The sequence below is a fragment of the Balaenoptera musculus genome, chromosome 6 (genome assembly GCF_009873245.2).
Source record: "Balaenoptera musculus isolate JJ_BM4_2016_0621 chromosome 6, mBalMus1.pri.v3, whole genome shotgun sequence".
Lineage (NCBI taxonomy): Eukaryota > Metazoa > Chordata > Mammalia > Artiodactyla > Balaenopteridae > Balaenoptera > Balaenoptera musculus.
The window spans coordinates 91,152,989-91,165,038 of NC_045790.1; positions in this window are offsets into that span (position 1 = coordinate 91,152,989).

Sequence of the window (12,050 nt, forward strand, 5' to 3'; positions counted from 1 at the left end):
GATAAAGGCTAATATTTATCCAACCAGCTTCCCAAATCTGACCTGCTATTTGGAATCTGCTCAGTAGTGACCAATTGGTTATCTCAGAGCCCTGTTTCTTATCACAGCCAAGAACCCAGGCTGGTATGAAATACCAATATATCATCCCTCCAGGACTGGCTTGTTGAGTCATGTGGCAAGGCCTGAAGGGAGGTTTCCAGTTTAATTCATTCTAGTTCCTAGAACGATAATTTACAAAATAATGAAATCTAGGAGTTGACTGTGGGTTTAAAAACCAGTTAATGGTCCCAAAATATAACAGATGAAGAATAAGATGCCCAGAGAGGATTAATGACTTACTTGGGTCACGTGGCTGGTTAGTTGCAAAATCAAGCTAGAGTTGTCTTCGCTAGTGTTAACATTAATAAGAACTGTGTGCCAGGCACTGGGCACTTTGCATTGCAAGTAATAGAAGATCCACCTTCAAGTGGCTTTGTTTATAAAGGAAACACATTTACGTATGGTCCCAGTAGGGCTGGCTTCAAGGTTTGATTCAGTGGCTCAAATGAGTAATTCGAGTGGAACTTGGCTTCTCTCTCTTCTTTCTCAGCCCTCCTTCCTTAGCATTGGCTCTCTTCCAGGAAGACCTTTTCCCTTATGCTTGCAGAATCACTGACAGCAACTTGTGGGGCTATAGACTCCAGGGTTCAAATTCAGTAGATAGTAGAATGTGTGCTTTGCATGTAGCTCCATGATAAGTCTCCATTGGTCCCACTGGCCTGATTTGTTTTTTGTGCCCATTGCTGAACCAGTCACTGTGACCAGCGGGATGGGATTTGTTGATTTATTTAAGTCAATCGGGCACCCTCCTGGGAATGGATTCAGAGCCAAATCCATCTACATACACACAGCTTACTGTCCTTTTTAACCTGACTACTATTTGGCCGTCTTCACTAGTGTGACTACTGTTCCACTGTCTTCATCAATGTAGTGATGAAGATAAAAGTTGCAGTTTATTGTTCAATTCAGGAAATTCCTGCCTAGTCTTTATAAACAAACAAGCAAAACAAACACAATTTAAATAAACATCAAACTTTGAATTTTCAATAAATAGCATCAAATGACTGTCAATTCTCTAAGACTCTTCGAAACTCTGCCTCAAAATACTTGATTGTCTACCAATCCCAAACTCTTATATCATGATCCTTATCTAATCCTAATCAAGCCCTCCCCGCATTGAAAGCCTATCTTAAACCAGACGTCAGAATCTTATAAACATCCCAACTTTGCCCCTGTGATGTTAGTAAGACTCTCTCATGGTGGTATTCTCCCTTACCTTGATAAGAATATACTCAGCTTTGTCTTATCCACTGTTTATTTTGGTGATATTTCCAGGGAGTCAGCATTCAGGATTAATTCCACGCAAAATACTTTACTAGGGAATTCAGGGTAGAGTTAAGAAGAGGGGAAGAGGGATGGATGATGGGGACAACCAACAAATGTTTACAAATGCTCCATGAGTGGGGCTACAGCCTTTACATCTTACATAGGTAAATGACTGAGGAAATGGAGTGGAGAGATCAGGCATTTGGCATCACTCATTTGGCATTTATTTTAGGGAAGGAAATGAATGAGAAGCCAGATGAGCAACAGGGTGATAGATGACAACATAGACTCAGCTGGGAAGAAATGAATGCATGGTCTTCCCCACAGTGTGTCCCCACTGCCCCTCGAGAGCTTAAGGGATTTAAGACAATGTATTTAACATTAGGAAGAGTCTGGGTTTATTTCGAGGCAGCAGGAAGAACACTGAGCTTGAAGTCAGAGACCCTGGGTTCCAGCTCTGGTCTCCTTCACTTACTAGTTGTGTGGTCGTAGGTAGTCATGGCACACTCCCTCTCTGAACCTAAGTGTCCTTCTTTGTAGAGTGAGAAAGGTAAAACTCATCCTATTTTATTTTGGAGATGGAAAGTAGATAATAAACATGAAAGGAAAATTTTAAATGCAGAAATATCATATAGATGTTCTTACTCATTATTAATTTTGCTAGCCATCAACAAATTTTCACTCAGTTGCTACTGTAGCCAATTTGGCTAAACTCTGGCAGGATTTAGAGTTTAGGCCACTAGGACAGAGAATATCTAATTGCCCCAAACCAGGTCCACAACCTTGGCGCTGCACAATTTCCTCATTTGTAAGGAACCAAATTTCTCCTGCTTTAATTCCCAGGTTGGTCAGTGGAAAGAGCACAGTACTTAGAGTCAGAGAAACAGGGTCTGACATCTGATATGACATTTACTGGATATCTAGTTTTGGACAAGTTACTTAGCCTGTTGAAGCCTTAACTTGCTTATATGTAAAATGTCTAAAAAGCAGCCAGTTCGTATGCTGTTACAAGGATTGTATATGAGTAGACTTTCAATAGAGGTGGTCCAATTTGAATCTGATAGTTAAGTCATGTTCTGTGTGATGTTTTTGTGACAAAATTACACTTTTGTGTTTGGACATCTTAGTGCACCAGTGACCCCAGAGAAAGGAAACACATGAGGGAGTGCCTCCGTGTCACCGTGAAGCTAATTGATTACAGCAATGAGAATTTTTGTAATCCTAAGGATGAAACATCCGGTGACTATTTCAGGGATGATTACTACGTCTTATAATTGCAGGTGTTCCTGGACAGGACATTTCCTGATACTCTGGAATTCTCACAAAGTGGCAGAGGTTGGGATAGTTGCATTTCATGAGATAGTTTTACATAGCAAAGCATTTCACAATGGTATGTGTTTCTCCCTCCCACACAAAGAACCCTGGTGAAATGTCCCCTCTCTTCATGGTAGACCTTATTTTCCCTCAACAGACTGCTCAAGGATGCACATGAATTATCTTGAATGTTGGCAGCAGTGTGGTTCTGTCTGTACAGTTAGCAGAAAGCATGGTTCTGTCTGTACAGTTAGCAGAAAGCATGGTTCTGTCTGTATGGCTAATGATTTGTGTGGGTTATTTAATTAACGTGATAGTGTAGATTTTATGGTAGAACAAAATGAAAATTGTATTCAGTATAAAAATTTAAGAATCATAGAGAAGAAATTCATTTTACTAAGGGCTCTGTGTTCTTCCCTTTAAGTGGAAGGAGAGAGGACCAGGAACATGGAGCCTTGGGGTTCTCTAGTTATCCTGAATCAGCTCAGCATATCTTGTGCATGGTGAAAGAAATTCTGGTGGTCACTGTTGGTCAAGTGTCAAGATGGGATAGCCCAATGGTCAACATAATGATGAAGGGGTTAAAACAGCATGGCATTGAGATACACAGGTTGGGAATGAAGGGAAAAAATGAGAGAGACGGAGGAAAGGAAATCATGTCTAAAGAAGATTTTGCTTTTTTGTTGTTGTATTCTTCCAAATCTTTGTATTGATTCCTTTGAGAAAACCTAGAGTGCAGATCTGCATTAATTCTTAAGGCTTTTAGAGTTTAAAGCTGTTACTGAATACAATTCCATGTAGGAATTGGTCCATGTAAGGATACAACCCATGGGAGGGTTATGATTATGAATTCTTAAGGGAGATCCTCCCCTCTACTTTCTACCAGAATATGAGATGTGCAGTTTTCTTTGCAGCCAAGTTGATGGAATGGAAGCCAAGTGGATGTCTAGCTCACCATTACAATGAGGGTGTAAACATCTGGAAGCCCAACTTCATGGATTTCTAATAGGCTCCTTAGAATCCTAGGCTTATCTTCTTTCATTCACTTACCATGAGGCAGCAAAATGATGCTCATATTCATCAGGCTTGGCAAATGCCTTTGAAGTGAAAGCTGGTTCCAGGGCTCTACTGGTCTTTCTGAGTTTCCACCTTTATTCAATCTCTCATATGAATATTCCTTTATTTCTTAACAGCTCATTTACTGGATGTCCTAGCCAGAGCAATTAGGCAAAAAGAAAGAAAAGAAAGAAAGAAGAGAAAGAAAGAAAGAAAGAAAGGAAGGAAGAAAGGAAGGAAGGAAGAAAGGAAGGAAGGAAGGAAGAAAGGAAGGAAGGAAGGAAGGAAGGAAGGAAGGAAGACGGAAGAAAGAAAGAAAGAAAGAAAGAAAGAAAGAAAGAAAGAAAGAAAGAAAGAAAGAAAGAAAGAAAGAAAGAAGGAAAGAAAGAAAGAAAAAGAAAGAAAGAAAGAGAGAGAGAGAAAGAGAGAGAGAGAAAGAAAAAAAGAAAGAAAGAAAAGACAAGAAAGAAAAGAAAGAAAAGAAAAGAAAAGAATAAAAGGCATTCACATTGAAAAGGAAGACGTAAAATCATCTCTGTTCTAAACAACAGAAGAAAAATAGACTGAAAAAGAAAATGAACAGAAGCTCTGGGATGATAACAAAAGACCTAATTGGAGTCTTGTAAGAAGTGTCAACACAGAATCCTATACTCTGCAAAAATATCCATCAATCAACATGTTGCAATTGACACTTATAGAATGATACACATTCCTTTCAAGGGCCCACACAACATATGCAATATATATCCTAAGACATAATACAAACCTTAAAAAATTTAAAAGAACAGAAATCATATAGAATGCATGCTTTTACCACAATGGACTCAAAGCAGAAATCAATGACAGGAAGAGTAGAGGAAAATCTCCAAATACTTTGAAACTAAACTACACACTTCTAAATAATCCATGGGTCCAAGAAGAACTCTCAACAGATATCTTAAAAAATACATTGAACTGAATGCAAGTGGAAATGCAACATATCAAAATTTGTGGGACATAGCTAAAACAGTACTGAAATGAAAACTTATAACACTGATGTACAAATTAGAAAAGAAGAAGAGGCTCAGATCAATAATCTAAGCTTCCATCTCAAAGACCTAGGGGAAAAAAAAGCAAAATAACTCCAAAGCAAGCAGAAGGAAGTAGATAACAAAGACAATGGCAGAAATCAAAGAAATTGAAAACAGAAAAATGATAGAGAAAATCAATGAAACAAAGAGCTGGTTCTTTGGAAAGATCAATAAAATTGACAAAATTCTAGCAAAACTGGCAGAGGGAGAGAGAGAGAAAGAAAGAGAGAGAGAAAGAGAGAGAAAGGAGAAGATTCAAACGATCAATATCAGGAATGAAACAGGGGGTAACATTACAGACCTTGCAAATAACCAATGAATAATAAGGAAATACTACAAACTATACACATACATCGGACAACGTGGATGAAATGGACCAATTCCTTCAAAAATACAAAGCACCACAACTCACTCAATAGGAAATAGATAATTTTAGTAGCTTTACAACTATTAAGGAAATTTAATTTGTAATTTAGAAACTAAAAAAAAAAAAAAAAAAAAAAAAAAATCTCCAGGCCCAAATGGTTTCACTGGAGAATTTTACCAAACATTTAAAGAATTAACACCAGTTGTACACAACGTCTTCCAGAAAATAGAAGAGGAAGAAATACTTCTCAATTCATTTTATAAAATATGCATAGTGCTGGAATTCTAGACAGAACAGTAAAGAAAAAAAAAAAAAAGGAAATAAAGGGCATACACATAGAATACGTGGAGATACCAATCTCTCATATTTTGCTGGTGAGAGTATAAAACGGTACAGACACACTGACAAACATTTTGGCAATTAAAAAAAATCTAATATGCCAATACTATGTATCTCAGCACTCCTGGGCCCTTTTCTCAGGGAAATGAAGACTTATGTTCACCCAAAAACCTGTAGACAAATGTTCATAGCAGCTTTATTCATAATGGCTCCAAACTGGGAATAACCCAATTGTCCTTCAACAGGTGAGTGGTTAAACAACCTATGGTACAACTATACCATGGACTACCCAGCAATCAAAAGGAACAAACTACCTATACATGCAACAATGTGAATGAATCCCCCAGAGTATCACACTGAGTGAAAAAGCCAGTTCCAAAGGTTATATACTGTTTGATTCCATTTATCTAACATTCTTGAGATGACAAAATTATAGAACTGGAGAATAGATTAGCGGTTGGCAGGGATGATAAAAGGGGTAGGGGCAAGAAGGAGGTGAGTGTGGCTAGAGAGGGGCCACATGAGGGATCCTTGTGGTGGTGGAAATGTTCTGTGTCTTGATTCTATCAAGGTCAATATCCTAGTTGTGATACCGTACTATAGTTTTTCAAGATGTTACCATTGAGGGAAATAGCGTAAAAAGTGCATTAGAGATCTCCCTGTATTATTTCTTACAATTGCCTATGAATCTACAATCCTTTGAAAAGAAAAAAAAGTTTTTAAAAAAATTAGATCAATTAGGATACCCAACTTCATGTGACAAAAGGACTTGCCAGCTGCTGCTTGACAGCAAGTACATGGACCGATCTGACAGTGCCAACAGATGTCATTTGTGCAGCCTGTTTGGTAATTATATATACTTCATGGGTTCCATCGTAATTACAGTGGGACTCACACTATATTTCCCATGCCAGAAATCACCATATTCCCTGAGTAATGACTCAGGGTCAAACACCTTTGGCAGTGAAGGGTTTGCAACAATTGATGGCTGACAAACCGTCAAGAAATCAAAAACTCAGCTTAATTTGGAGGCAGGGTTGGGCAGTGGTCCACACTCCTTATATGTCAACTAAAATAGCTGGGGGAAGTGCAAAGAGTGTTCTAACAATAAGTGTGTAGTTTGTTTTCAAGAATGATAGATCCCAGATAGTGCTTAATTTCCCTATTTATGGCAAAAAAAAAAAAGCTCAAGGAGGACATGATGATAACTCATTTGCATATGGTCATTGCCCATCTTCACTTGTCTCCCAAAGCGGAACTTCGGCAGGAATCCTTAGCACAGAGTTCTCCAGAAGAGAGGCACTGCTTGGTTGACTGCCTGCTGGGTTCAGAGTATGTCACAGACTTCATTCCACTGAAGCCTCACAGCCCCATTATGACATCCATTTTCCAGAAGGAAAATCTAAGGCTCCAGGAAAGTAAAGCGACTTCCCTGAGGTTGGAGTTAATGAGAGCTGAATTTTGATCCTAAGTCGTTCTCACCACAAAATTCTATTGGTCATTTTTTTGCCCCGTGGTAGCAGGTGTTGCTCCAACTTCTCTAAGACATTGGTCTCAGAGCTGAGAATAACAGCAGGTCTATGAGCACCGTCAGCATTAAATAGAAAGGAAGCGCTTTGTATTGTGAAAAGAGCACTGGATTTTGAGATCTAAATCTCAGATTCTTGTACTGCCTTCAGCTCTGAGGCTTTTACATAAAGCCCTTCACTTCTGTGAGCCTCAGTTTCTTCGTTTGTGAAATACTTATTGCAACAACTAAATTAGGTAACAAATGAAAAGTATAGTATAGGGCTTGGCCCCTAGTTTAATGCATGATGGATATTAAAGTTGCTGTTAGGAATTCCTTGAGCTTAGGACGGGGCAGGGCAGACACTCTGGCTCTAGCTAATCATTAACCCCTAGCTTGCAACAGGTACCTCTAGGCCACCTGCTTCTCAGGGATCTGTTCCAGGAACACACGGGGTAGGAGCCTCTGCATTTCCTCTTTGGAGGTTGCAGCCTCAGAGCCTAACGTAGTTCTCTTAGGTTCTGCCAATCCATGTGCTCCAAAGGGAACCTCACTGACCTAAATGTTATCTTCTCCAGAAGCCTTCCAGAGCTGGGATCCCTCAGCTGTTTGCTCCTCTCTCTCTCAAGCCAAGCTCACATGGCATTCATTGCGTGTCTGCCCCCCTATAAGGATGCCAAGGCCCTGAAAGCCGTTGTTGGCTTCAATGTTGTGGTTTTAGGCCAAGCACAGGGCCTAGAAAAGCGAAGGCAGGAAATGCATGTTTAAAAGAAATTGACAAATGACAAGCATACGTATGATCTTCCGGAGGCTGTGCTGGCTGTGGACCGGTACTGGTCCGTGGCCTGTTAGGAACCGGGCCGCACAGAAGGAGGTAAGCAGCAGGCAAGCAAGTGAAGCTTCATCTGCCGCTGCCCATCGCTCCCCATCGCTCGCATTACCACCTGAACCAACCCCCGACCCCGGTCCACAGAAAAATTGTCATCCATGAAACCAGTCCCTGGTGCCAAAAAGGTTGGGGACCGCTGCTTTAGAGTGATTAATGTTGGTATTCACTGCCCTGGTGGTGTTTGATGTCAGAGGGAGAATGGGGATGTGGGTTGGCCCCAACTGCAGGCATTTTGTGTTGGGCAAACAGGAACCTTTCCAGCAGAGCCGATGTAATCTTATCACACCGGTTAATTTGCATATTTGGCATTGACTATGTATAAAGAACTTTTCACATGAGACTCAAAGTGCTCTGACACCTGGGCTCACCTCTGTAACATTCTCTTGTGTTGTTAGCATCTATTGTTTATTTCCTTCCTAGAAGCAGAATCACAGCCTGCTTCTCAGCTTGAACTCCTAGACTGTTGGCAGGACCAACAGCAGTGGCAGAGGAGGTCTTCACCCAGTTACTTCCACAATTTTCCGATGTCTTGGTAGGAGACAGAGGCCATGCCGGTTGCGGTTGCTGGTGGGGAGTGTGGATCTGGGAGAGTCCAGTATGGGAGAGGCATACTTTACCTCTTCCTCTTTCCTCTCTTCCCCGCTGAGGAGACACTGTGGTTTTGAATCCCAGCTTGGTCACTCTCCAGTTATTGACTATGTGCAGAAAAGTCTGTGAGTTTCTGAAGCCTTAAAACGGGGATAATAACAGTCATCCTTATAGGGTTGGGGAGAGGGTTTATCTATCAGCTCTGCAGTGTCTATTGACACTGCTACGTGCCTGCTGTGTGCCAGGCACTGCTGTAAGTGATGGGAATACTTCAGGGAACACTTCAGGGAACACATTAAACAAAAATGTCTGCCCTCATGGTTCTTACATTCTAGAAGGGGGAGACAGGCAGGGAACAACACAATAAATAAATTATATAGTATATTAGAAAGTGATAATTGATGCTGGAGAAAATTACGGCAGCAGGGATATGAGTACTGGGAAGAGGGGGTATGCAGTATTAAATAAAATGGTCAGTGAGGCACGGGCCTTGCTGAGATGACATTGCAGCAAAGACTTGAAGTTGGTAAGGAGGTGAGCCATTCGGATACCTGCTGGAGAGCGTTCCAGGCAGAGGGAATAACAAGTGCAGAAGCCTTGGGACTGGAGTGTCCCTGAGTGTTTGTGGAACTGCAAGGAGGCTGACAACTGCATATGAACGTACAATTACCTAACCCCAAAATTTTAAAGATATTTTTAAAGTTCAATTTAAAAACTCAGATCAATTAGGATACCCAAGTTCATGCAATAAAAGGGCCAGAGGCAAGGTAGTAAAGGGAGAGAAGTGAGACATGAGGTCCAGGAGGTGGGGGTCAGAATGCACAAGACCTGCAAGTCATTTGAGCATTTTGGTCAGAAGAGAGAACTGATCTGACTTGAGATTTAAGAAGACTCCTCTGATTGCTGCAGTGAAGGAGGCTGTAGGCTGACAAGTGAAGTAGCAAGGAGGCCACTAGGCCAGCGAGGGTTGGAAATGATCTGTGTAGAGAATATGGTACAGTGCTGAGAATGGAGCCTGGCAGGTGATGCGGTATCAGTAAATGTTAGTGTGACTATTCTACTGTTGATAACAGACCACGTTACTATTCTATTGTTAATAAGAGACCACTACCTGGTGTACCTGGTCTCCATCCAGGTGACGAATACACTCAACCACTGGTTCACCTTGGCCATGGAAACCTGATGTGCTCTTTAGAAGAACAGTCTCCTTTGCCAGTGGGCAAAGTAATAAAATAAATCCATGATATCTGCAGTTAGACAAGTCTATACTAGAATCCTGGCTCAAAAACTTTCTCTATGACCTTGGGAAAATTCTTTCACATCTTCTTGAGCTACAGTCTCCTCTCTGGCAAACTGAATAATAAAAGTCCCCTCCATGTAGGGTTATTGTGAGCACTCATTATAATGACACATATAAAGTGTCTGGCAATAGTATGCACTCAAAATGCTAGTTCTATTTGCCATCCCTCATGCTCATTCATGCTGAACTTACTTAGAGTCTATATTTCTCTAAGTGGTGCTTATTTCTTTTAAGTATTTTCTGATTCAGAGTCCTTCTGAAATAAAAAGTCTTTAATGTTTACTAAACTTTCATGTTCGATAAAATAGTCCCTCTAATTTTAAAAGGACGAATGTTGGAGGTGTGTACTAATCACTCCTGGCCAAATGCCTGGGGGAAGCTTGTTTGTTCAGATTATAAGTCTGACCCAGCACCTAACTGAGTGCTGGGCACATATTAGGTGCTCAATAACTGTTTGTTGAATGAATGTGTCAGGCTATAATCAAGGACCCACTACTCACGTAACTGATGGCATCTTACCCTAATGATAGGCAAAAGGGAAGCTATGGGATAATTAGAATAATGATACTTTGTACCCCTAGAAGTTTTCAATGTATTCATTAGATTGATTCTTACAGTTTTTAAAAAATTGGTTTTTTAAAATATGTTTCTGCATTACACAATTTTAGACCCTCAACGTGAGAGCACTGAATTTGGGGTCCAAAGCTCTGGGCTGCCATTGAGGCTTCTCTCTTGGTGCCTGCTGTGTGGCTTTAACATGTGACTTATAGTGTCTGGAAAAATAATTAAAATATAAATGATCCGGGCTTCCCTGGTGGCACAGTGGTTGAGAGTCTGCCTGCCAATGCAGGGGACACAGGTTCGAGCCCCGGTCTGGGAAGATCCCACATGCCGCAGAGCAACTAGGCCCGTGAGCCACAACTACTGAGCCTGCGCATCTGGAGCCTGTGCTCCGCAACAAGAGGCCGCGATGGTGAGAGGCCCGAGCACCGCGATGAAGAGTGGCCCCCACTTGCCGCAACTAGAGAAAGCCCTTGCACAGAAACGAAGACCCAACACAGCTAAAAATAAATTAAATAAATAAATAAAAATAAAATAAAAGGAAAAAAATATATATAAATGATCCTACATCACAGTGAAGGTGAGAATATCCCAGAAGCGAATGGTCTATGAAAGGCCTTTATGGATCCAAACCAGTGTGTATGCGTGGTTGAGGGGGACCACTGAAGCAAAATCCACTCTTCCCCTTTTCACTGTTTAACACTGAGGTGAAGCTATGTGGGCAACACATAACTGTGGGAAATACTTATTTATTATAAATCATTTTCTTCATTTGATTGTCTCCTAGTATGAAAGAGATACATGCTTGTCATAACAAGACCAATGCACAAAAGCTCTCTTTGCCCACCCTACTCTCTCTTTTCCCTGCCAGACAGCCAAGGTCAACAGCCCAAGGTGAATCCTTCCATTATTTTCTCTTTTCTCATTCACACACAAATATAAAGACACACATATAGGGCTCTATTTTTTTCCTGAAATAGAATCATACTATGCTTGTTAGTGTATACATGAATATATATGCACATATACAGATAAGAGGTTTATTTCATTGGTAAACAAATGTGGGATCATATTATACACACTTACCTGTATCTGGGTTTCCTCACTCAATAAGACCTCTAGAAAAATCCCTTCCTAACTCAACTGGTATAGTTTGAATTTACTCTTTGCAATGACTGTTAGTTTATGGCTGAGAGAAACCATAATTTGCTCAACCATTTCCCTACTGATAGGTATTCTTTTAGTTTCTAGTTGTGAGGCAAGTGACTTCATTTCTTTATGCCATTTCTTCTACCTAATCCAGCTTAAAAGCTTTTGCACAGCAAAGGAAACCATCAACAAAACGAAAAGACAGCCTATGGAATGGGAGAAAATATTTGCAAATGATGCAACCAGCAAGGGGTTAATATCCAAAATATACACACAGCTCATACAACTAAATATCAAAAAAACAAACAACCCAATCAAAAAATGGGCAGAAGACCTGAATAGACATTTTCCAAAGGAGACATACAGATGGCTAACAGGCATATGAAACGATGCTCAACATCATTAATTACTAGAGAAATGCTAATCAAAACCACAGTGAGGTATCATCTCATACCTGTCAGAATGGCTATCATCAAAAAGTGTACAAATGTTGGAGAGGGTGTGGAGAAAAGAGAACCCTCAAACGCTGTTGGTAGGAATGTAAA